The following is a 10,502-nucleotide window of genomic DNA, read 5'->3' on the forward strand; positions in this document are numbered from 1 at the left end:
TCTCAAGGTGGGTGGAGGCCTATCCGACTAGGAGAAATGATGGAATAACAGTGGCAAAGTTACTGTTAAGAGAGTTGATTCCTAGGTACGGGTTTCCAGTAACGATTGAGTCTGATAGAGGTGGACACTTCTATAATGAGCTCATGAGTTTGATTTGTGAAGCATTGAGCATACAGCAGAAGCTACATTGTGCATACAGGCCAGAGGCTTCTGGCGTGGTTGAACAGATAAATGGCACAATCAAGAACAGGATTGGTAAGATGTGTTTAGCCACTGGAATGAAATGGCCTGATGTCTTGCCTCTAGTGCTAATGACTATTAGATCTACTCCAGATAGAACTACTGGGTTGAGTCCGCACGAGATTTTGATGGGACGTACAATGCGTCATGCATTTGTACCTGTCAATAAGTTGATGACAATAACTGATGACATGATTTTGGATTACTGTAAAGGCCTGGCTGACGCAGTTCATTCTGTGTTTCACCAGGTTGGAGAAGAAGCTACCACACTTGAGAAGAAGCAAGCTCATGATCTGAGTCCAGGGGACTGGGTGAGGATTAAAGTACACAGAAGAAGAAATTGCTTGATTCCAAGGTGGGGAAGGCCAAGACAAGTTATTCTGACTACGACAACTGCAGTGAAGTGTGCTGGTGTGAAAAACTGGGTACATGCGAGTCATACTCTGAGAGTTCCAAACCCAAAGGATGGGACTGGCAAGGAGTATTTTGAAGAGTCAGATTCCAGTGATGATGAAGACACGGAACCAGTGAGAAAAAATCGAAGTTCAGAAAAAGAAGCAGAAAAGACTTCAAGAGAACCATTGAGAATCTCAGAAAGGAGATCAGATTCTGTAAGAAAGCCTGAAGTTCCAAAAAGCAGTGGAGGAAAAAGAAGAGAAAAGAGTAATTCCACAGAGACTACTCCTGAATCAGAAGAGGAGATTGAAGAACCACTTGAGATTATACCTGAAGAAGTAGGGTCAGAAGAAGATAGAGAGGGACAGATTGCGGAAGACCCCCGAGGAGGTGTAGGGAACATTCCTGATAAGCTAGGTGAAGGGACAAGTAGACAGCAAGAAGATTGCGTGTCGGAGACTCGAGGAGGGAAAGAAGTAGGGAAGTCTCAAACAGTGGTGAAAAAGACTGTGGAGCGAAAGAAAACTGCTGAAGAACAAGAGGCATTTGAAACAGAATCGGATGAAAGTGAGAATGAAAAATCAGGAGGTCGAGTTCTGAGAAAGAGAACTTGGATTGGAGAAAGAAATAATACAGAAACAAGACCGAAAAAGGTTGTAAGAGGAGATTTTTGGCCTAACAACAGAGTGAAGAGGCTGAGATACAGACTGATAAGAGCAAATACATCGAAAGCTGAACAAGTGAATGAGGTGTCGAGTCAAAATGAAGTGAAGAAAAAGGAGCAAAAGAAATCAAAAGAACCCGAGGAGATAAAGAGAATTAGAAGACCCAACCAAAAGTACAGATCACCGGAATGGTCTTATGTGGCACTGTCTGAAGGAGAAGAAGAAGAAACAGTGAATCGAGACAATCCGGAGGGGATCTTGAGAAAAGTGGTTGAGGAAGAGGAAAAGTCTGTTGGAATCTTAAAAGTTATCCTGACTGAGATTGGAGAAGAGTCGGATGCACAGGATGTTGTTGATGATCTGATACAATTTGATGTTGCTGAAGAAGAAATGAAAAGTGATGAATATCCAAATTGAGTGAACTGAAGAAATCACTTGGAGAAAAGTGAAAAGGAGAAAGTCTGAAATTCAGCTGTCTGAAGTGATCCAGAAATAAAGAATAGCAGTAGTGGAGTAGTAGAGGCTAAGTCAAAAGACACGGTCAAAATAGTAAAATGGCTAATATAGAGAATAACCAAAGTAAATGTGCCTTTTTGAAAAGATGGTGTAGAATGTGCTGCTGCTGTACTGGATTATTAATGCTACTATGGGGTGTTTTAGCTTTATTAGTTACTTTTAGGGTTACAATAGGTATATTTGAGATGCATACTGAGAATGAGACTAATGTAGAGAAAAGTTCACAAAAAGTAGTTCCAACTAGAATTAGTAATACTTACATACATAAAGATAGGTCAATTAATGATTTTTCTAGCAATGTTTTTTCGAAATTGTTATATGAATATGTGAAGACAATGGAAGTTAGGGATTGCTACGTTTGTATGCAATTACCTGCATCCGTTTCAGAGGGTGTTACTTATCACCATTTACCAGCTACGTATGGAATTTCTTGTAGTGTGTTAAGTAGTGTTTTTTATTTGCTAGGGAAAATAGATTATGAGATGTCTAACAAAGATAGTATTTTTGGGCAATTGCCTATGAATAAAAAGCTGAATCCAGCTAAAGAAGCTAACATTTTTGGTGAGATTTTCATTGAAAAAGAAGAATTAACATTAGATTACATTTTTAAGAATAATTTAACTTGCAGTTTGAAAGAAGAGGAGAAAGCTTTCCTAAACATGGTGGAGGAAAGGAGATTGAGCATGCATGAAAAGGCAGGGAAATACAAAGTGAGTGAGACATTTTGGGACATTGAGATGGGAAAAGAATTGAGAAATGGAGCTAGTCCAACTTTAGCTTTAGATGCACCACAGAAGGGTAAGCTGTGCATTACAAGAAGGAAATCCCAATATGATACATACTTTGTTGGGACTAGTGAGTGTCATGATACATACTTCATTGCAACAGGATGGGGTTTTAGAGGAGGAGAGGATCCAGTTTTCCCAGGAGTGTATTATGTTTGTGGGAACAAGGCTTATTACAGGTTGCCTGACCATTGGTATGGCACGTGTTATGTGGGCCTGGTCTTTCCAAAGATTTTTCATATAGATAGAATAGAAGATGTAGAACATATTAATTTATTAACACGTTTTAAGAGAGAAACTTGGTCAGAAATAGTGGGTGACATTTTTGGAGCTTTAATTCCAGCAGTGGGAATTTCTTTGAATGCATATGGAATTCGGAAACTGTCAACAGTGGTGGATCGCTTATCGACAAATACCGCTGGAGGGTTTGTTTTGGTGAATACGGAATTGATTGCCGTACGTGCCATGTCTATTAGGCCTGGGCGGTAAAATCCGTTCCGTTCGCGTAATTTGCGTAATTTGCGTAATTTCGCGTTCCGCGGAGAACGCGAAATTACCCAAAAATCTGCGTTCTGCGACTTCGCGAAATTTTTGCTTGTTCGCGTTCTCAATATGCGTGTTCGCGAGATATTTGACCCCGAGCACGCAAACAGCGATCGGGAACAGGAAAAAAGTATCGCGAACAAGCAATTCCGCGTGTTCGCGGAATTTCTGCGTGTTCGCGGAGATTTTTTACCGTTTCGCGGAGATTTGCGTAACGCGGTTACGCAAATTCCGCCCACCCCTAATGTCTATGCAAAATCGACTTGCCCTTGATATTCTATTAGCCAAGGAGGGTGGGGTCTGTGGAATGCTGAAAGTTCAACATTGTTGCACTTACATTCCAGACGAAAGCAAAGACCTGAAGGTCTATATAAAAAATATTACTGATTTGCATGAAGAATTAGTACCACTAGAAGCTGAGAGTATTTGGACTAAAATAGCTAATAAAATAGTTGCTGTTAAGAGTTTTATTGCAAAAATAGGTAGTACTATTATAGGTAAAATATTGTTTCCTTTGACTTGTATAATTGTTGCTTTATTGATACTAAGATTGGTGTGTTTGTGTTGTAAAAACAGGGGAGGGAAAAATAAATTAATTAAAAGAAATATTGAAAGGAGAAATAAAAGAAAAAGAGATCCACAAGAAATAGAATTAGAAGAATTGAGGGAGAGTGTTTACTTGGAAACAAAGAGCGATGATGAAAGGGAGTCTGGTGTGTAGTGTTGTGTAAGGAGAAAAAGACATTTCTAATTTCTCCTAAAATGGGACTAAAATTTTACTAATTTTTTTTTTGGGTTGTTTATTTGGTGATAATATCACCAAAGGGGGGATTGCTGGAGCAGAGTTTTCTGTTGAAAATCTATTGGTTTTTTTTTAAGCTCTGGTTTGTCTATTGTCGAAAGAAATTAAAATTATTAATTTATAACTACTAATTATTTGTTTTGTGTAAATGTTCTGATTAATCTATACGTACTAATAAGAGAAAAACTATACGTGGGGATGCATTAATGTTGCTAAATAATAATGTGCGGGTTTAATTAAATAAATGTTGCTGAGTGCTGTTTATTTTAAAGCACAAAAACGCTTTTAAAATGTCGTGTACTAATGCTTTTCTTGTGTTGCAAAGGCTAGATAATTACATACACATAAGGGTATTAGTGGGGTTAACACTGTTTAATCACTATGCTGTGGTAACGTTGTTTTTGTCTCTTTTAATTAAGATGGTACGTTTTGGCCTAGTGAAAGATGGCTGCCGTTTAAAGCCTGTATTTGAGTAGTCGATTTGTGATGAGAAGGCCTTGCTGAACATGGTCGAGAGTCATCTGACCACAGTCTTCGCCTGGTTAAAAAAAGTTTTCCGTGAGGACAGCAGCTCTGGGCGGACATCCAAGTGTCCTTGGAGGACAAAGGAGCCACAATGAACTTTGTGATCACAATGCTGGTTCCGAGGAAATATGAACATGAAAAGAAACATTTGCAAGTTTTAGTTCCTTATTCCGTCTTTTTATTTTTGTGATTTTTCTGAGCGGAGATTTTTCCAAATGTAGCGATGCTACATCCTTTACTGCTCGCTCTGCTCAGCGGTTCAGCGGATATCTAAAACATTTTATGTTGCCTTCTTTTGTTAAATTTATTATAAATATTGTTAGCCTAGAGAGGGTCTGTGTCACTGCATTTTGGATTCTGAGGCCACTTCTTTCCAAACTTGCGTTGGTGAAGATCGATGCTGTGAGGACGGCGACTTGGGAGATTTCTACTGAGAGACCTGTCCTGACTCGTTTATGACATTTAGCTAGAATAGGTAATTATGAGAATAATGATTTTGCTTTTGAATTGATTTTCTTTGAACTAATTTTAGATAAATTACCATTATTTGAAATACAGTGTTGGTGGTTATTTCTTGTCGATTATTGAGTACTCTATTTTGATTATTGTTGATTATTATTGGTTAAATCATGACTCAAGACAGTGTCAATTAGGTCTTATCGACCTTAGTGTAGATGCAGGGTGTTTAGAAGGTTTTCTCTCCACAGGTTCAGTGTTGATAGAGTAATCGAGTATGTATATGTTAGTGAAATGGGCCCAAGCGTATGATGAGTGTATGTGTGTGTATCTGTGAATTTACTCTATCCGTGGAAGTAGGGAGAATTTGTACACCCCAATCTGCACCACCCCACTCCACATCTTTCGGATCCTCAGGCTGCATATAGTTAGCATGTCATGTTTTTCTACGCTTGAGAGCCACATACATTGATGATTAATGACTGAGTTTTGCAGTTTCTTTATATAGGAAAATAATGAAACTAGATACATGTATGTGCATTTATTTCTACAGAAAATCTGTGGAAACACCGAAAAAACTTCAAATGACGTCTGCATGTAAGTTGGCAATTGTTTTATACTTTTTGGTGTACACCACTGCACCTAAAGTTCACCAGTGACAATAAGTCCTGATAAATGCTTGTGGCCCAGTTTTGGCATTTTGAAAGTGCAGACACATGTCAGGAGGCAAGACATGAACCGCCCATCACTTGACACTGTTGTTTAGGGCTTTTGTCAGCCAAAACCTTTTAACTTTACAAAAAATATATACTGGCGGTCGGTAGTAGGTAGTTATAGTTAGGATGTGGTTTCCATAGGTAGAGCGTTTTTTCATTTGTCAATAACTTTGGCGTCGTTTGATGAATCCTCACAAAATCTTCAAAGCTAGTTTGATGCTCATTTCAGTCTTGAATGTTTTGGGGTGATCTGAAGGGGGCAGTGAAAAGGGGGGGATGTTCAAAAACACAGATTCCCCATGTTAATCTCCATAGGAACTTTAAACACAGCTACAGCCCGAACTGCTAAACAAAATGACACCATATTTGGCAGAAAGATAGCTGTTGGTCCAGAAAGTGACTTTTTTGTGATTTGGTGTAAATCCGTTTGGCAGTTTTTGAAATATTGAGGATAACCTACATTTTGCTATATAGGAACACAAAGGATCCACGACCCCTCCCGATCTTGTGCTGAGATCTGATTAGCTGCCCACACTTCAAACCAGGAAGTCTGAGTCCCAGAAAAAACATTTAAAAAAAGAAAAGGAGGCAGAGTAGAAATATCCTGACCTCCTAGGCCTCTTGCGAGGTACCTGCAGGACCTAAAAAGCATTTTTAAAACCCAGCCGAGATTTGTTTTAAAAATAAAGCACTGGCTTCCGTGCTTTGTTAGTTATCGGCCCCCGGGGGGACCAGGTCCTGGGGATATTTTGTTAATAAGGGAGGGCGTGCACGGGCCCCCCCTCCAGGGGCTTAATTTTGCCCCAGAGACCACCACCTCCCCAGGGCTTATTGATTTTGTAAAATATAAAATGTAAAATATATGAGGTCATAAGCAGTAAGTTATAGTTAGCTCAGGTAACTATAACTGCTAAATGTCACTGGTTTTATACTAGTGAAATCTGAGCCTAACTATAATGTCCCTGAAACCTTTGCTTTTTTTTCAGTGAGAGTCCAGCGCACAATGGGGTTTTTGGTTCCCAATGGTGGATAAGTGCGGACCCATTACTTGTGCAGGCCACACAACTGGTGACATTTTCTGAGGTGTCTTTTTATGTACGTTATTTCAGTTTTAGAAGAGATTCAGTGATTGTCAGATCCCTAATGCCTCTGTATCTTTTTTCTCTCTGTGTTGCCAGGCGCATTGGCTGATCATATCTATAAGGATCTTTCCTTGGGAACTGCCTCAGTTGTTGATATGTTAGTGATCTGGGTTGCTTCTTGTTAAAGAGATCATCTTGTGTTGCCTATGGGTAATTCTGCTATTCTCTAGACCCCTTATCCTTCAGGCGCAGTGGGAAATATAAGTTCTTGAGAATTGGGGACAGTGGTGATTGATACATTTCGGAATCCCCTTGCCTGACTGTTGCATTCCAGTGTTGTAGTGTAATAGTGGTAGTATGCACAAGGAACTTTCCCCGGTGTGTCTGAGGGGATTGCCATAGCAGGGCATGTAACAGTATGGTGTCAAATCCTTGCTCTAACGTTGCCCATAATTTTAGACTTTGTGAATTGGGTAAATCTAATAAAGATCTCGATTGTGTTTTTTGGATGTAGCACTTTTTAGTTCTAAGCCACTGTCTGGTTTCAAAAAAGCTTCTTGTGGGCGTTCTGAAAGCTTTCCTATGAATGCATTCCACCCATTGCTTACTATTGGCTTTGAGGTTTATAACTCACTTTTTCTGGTTTTCTATTTGCTGACTTTATTTGTTTTAGGTTGTCCAGCATGCCTTTGTTGCTCACGTGGAGCAAACCTTGTTCACCATTGCTCCTTGTATTCTTCCACAAGTTCTCGCTTTCTGTAAACAGGCCTTTAAATTTTGTTCTTATATTGTCACATTTGCTGTGCATTTAAAGGCAGAGATTCGATGTCAGGCTCTATCTTCCAAGGAAGCTTGGTGTTTCATTTTCTTCCTCTGACTTCAAAGTGAGAGGATTTATGTGACTATCTTGTCGGGTAATTAGAAAGAGGTGTTTTTTCTAGCACACAGCAAAAAGTAAATGTCTGTAAATGAACTATGCTTATATATTTCAGAATATATCATTATTACGGAAGCACAGATGAAGTACTTATTTTTGTAATTCGAAAGAGTGGTGGAAACAAATATTTTTGCTGTGTGAATCTTTTCTTGATTCACATACTGTGCATTATTCCACCATCTTCTGGTTGGGTCTGGAATGCTCCTCGTGTATATTAGCCCTTCTTTTCTTTACTCTTTTTTTGTTTTGTTTGTTGGATGTCAATTGTCCTCATCATTTGGTGCTTAGCCCAACCTCTCCTGACATCAGACACCCCTCACTAGAAGCCTCCATGCATGGTCGCCATCCTCCTTCTTTTTTCCGCCGTTGGGTCTGGAAGCATCTCTAAAGGTTCTATAAACACCGAAAGAAGAGGGTTATACTGGGGTTTTGTCAAAGACAATGCCAATGTTCTGGAGAGAAAACGTTGATACCATGATCCGATTTGTAGAAAATTCAGTCACATTTTTCCACCCCATGGAAAAGGAAGGGGAGTACAAAAATACACATCGAAGGAAGATTGGAGAATGCATGGGCAGGGGGCCCCCTGCTCTGAGTGATATGGAGAATTCAACTCTTCGCCATGTCTGGAGTGTCACCACAAGTTTGCCCAGAAGGTAAAGCATCCAGTGTGCAGCCTTGGTCTACCAAGAGAACCCAAACCGACAACTGTGAGGCTTGTGCGAAATTCAAACCGAAGACATAAAGAGCAAGGGAGAAACAAAGGCAAGCACAGTATTCCCTAAAGGGACAGAAGGAAACTCTGTCTCTGATAGACCTGGGGTTGTTGAGCAAAGAGGAGGGCAACCTCACCGAAGGAGCCAAAGGAGAGGGCTCAGACGTGGAAGAGGAGATCATCGATGTCAAATGAGAACACTGAAAAAACAAAGATAAGAGGCAACGGGTAACGTTAAAGAAGCAGAGTTTGGGCGTGTCACGAACAACACTCTCGAGCCCCCAAAGCTACCTCAGTGCCGAAGTTCTTGCCGACTGAAGGCAAGCCAAAATCAAAATAGCCCCTCCGGGTCCTACACCAAGGACACCACAGGTGGACATGCCACTGAAAAGATGCCGGCGTCGAAGGACGACTGAAATGGCCATGATCCTCCATAAAAAGAAGGATTTTGACATGTCTCTTCAAGATTTCAGAATTCCATCAAAATCTTAGACAGAGCACACACAAGAGGACATAGACTTGGGGGAACTAAAGCCTCCAATGACCCCTTAGGAAGAAGAGGATCAGGAGAGCTACGAAGAAGCCGACCCAGATTCCCAGGGCATGATCAGGATACTGAAGGGTCGGAATGCCTCAAGACACAATGAATGGACCATGACACAGATTCCCCAGAGAAAGGAATAGACAAATACCTGTCAAGGCCTTCGCCTCTGGACGACATTGCCATGTACAACCAACTAATAGAGAGTACTAACTCAGTACTAGTGGTGGGCGAAGGATACTGCCATGGGGCATCCGCTTTTGCAGTGCGAGGCAAAAGAGGATGTCATGGGAAGTGTGAGGTTGTCACGTGCAGGTAATGTTTGTCACAGGCATTGGGAGACTGTTGCAGGCAGTCTCAGACTGTCAGATACCAAGAAGACTGTTACAAGGTTTTGTGAGTGAGACTGTTACAGGGGGTGGTGAGAGTATGACTTTCTGTTTTGAGAGTCATAAGCACGTGGGTATGTCATCAGTGAAGGAGGCTTATATAGGGATGGGGTTGTTGTCACATGGATGAGAAAACTGGAGCTGGATTGGGGAGACTTTCACAGGGAGGAGGCTTTCCCACAAAGGGCGGGTTGTACCAGGGTGACTGGCCTTTCTCATACTGAGAAGACTGGTACTAGAAATGGGGTGACAAGAAGGTTGGTATAAACAGGAGTAGAGACTCACAGCCAGGCTCTGATTACGAATTGCATGGTACTAGCAGAGTGCAAATTCCTCATATGTAATTCCCAGTACCTTGCTATCGAGAGTTAAACCCATTGGAATGGGGATTAACTGTATGGAGATGAAGTTACCATGCATTAGTACCTATTCTCTGTTTTGAGGGTTTTAATGCACACAATTACCCTCTGCATTGGAAGTTGGTAAATACTTGCAGGTGATTCTGTGTGGTGCAGTTGTGGAGGGAGGTAGGTAGGGAGGGGAGATGAAAAGGAAGACTAGTTCTGGCAGAGGTGAGACAGAGAAAAAGTTCAGACTGGGAAGGGATCAGAGGCCAGACTGTTGTTGCAGCCGAAGCTTCAAGCAATTTTACCCACAGGAATCTCTGGCCAATAAACTCCCATCCAGCATTGCTTCACCCAGGACATCCCGGTTTGAGAATGCCGGAACCCTTGTGATTGGACAGAGTGGAATTCCACCCTGGAATGGTGCTCCATCCGACTCATAATTACGGCCCTAGAGACAGGGGGCACATTTACAAGCCCCATTCACCACCGGCTCATCCCTTGTTTTGACACTCTGGCGGCGTAGGGCCATTTCTCATATTTGCAGGGTGGTGCTAAGTCATAGCCACCTTGTAAATATGCCTCTTTCCCCCGCAGTCACTGCCTCAGATTCACACAGTTGAAGCAGCGCCAAAGACTAATGCCAGGGAATACCTGGTCTTAGCATGGTGATAGGAGGAGAAATTATTAATTTGTCCTCGTTTTTTGCTCTTTCTCTGTGTGCTGCATTCTGCAGATCCCATAGAAAGAGCAAATCGCCATAAAAGATTATGTGCAGGTAGGTGTCCCTTCCTGCACATAAACAATCGCCCCTGCAGCGAAGGTACCGTTGCAACATGGCGGCAGGGTG

The sequence above is a fragment of the Triturus cristatus genome, chromosome 9 (genome assembly GCF_964204655.1).
Source record: "Triturus cristatus chromosome 9, aTriCri1.1, whole genome shotgun sequence".
In the NCBI taxonomy this organism is placed as follows: domain Eukaryota; kingdom Metazoa; phylum Chordata; class Amphibia; order Caudata; family Salamandridae; genus Triturus; species Triturus cristatus.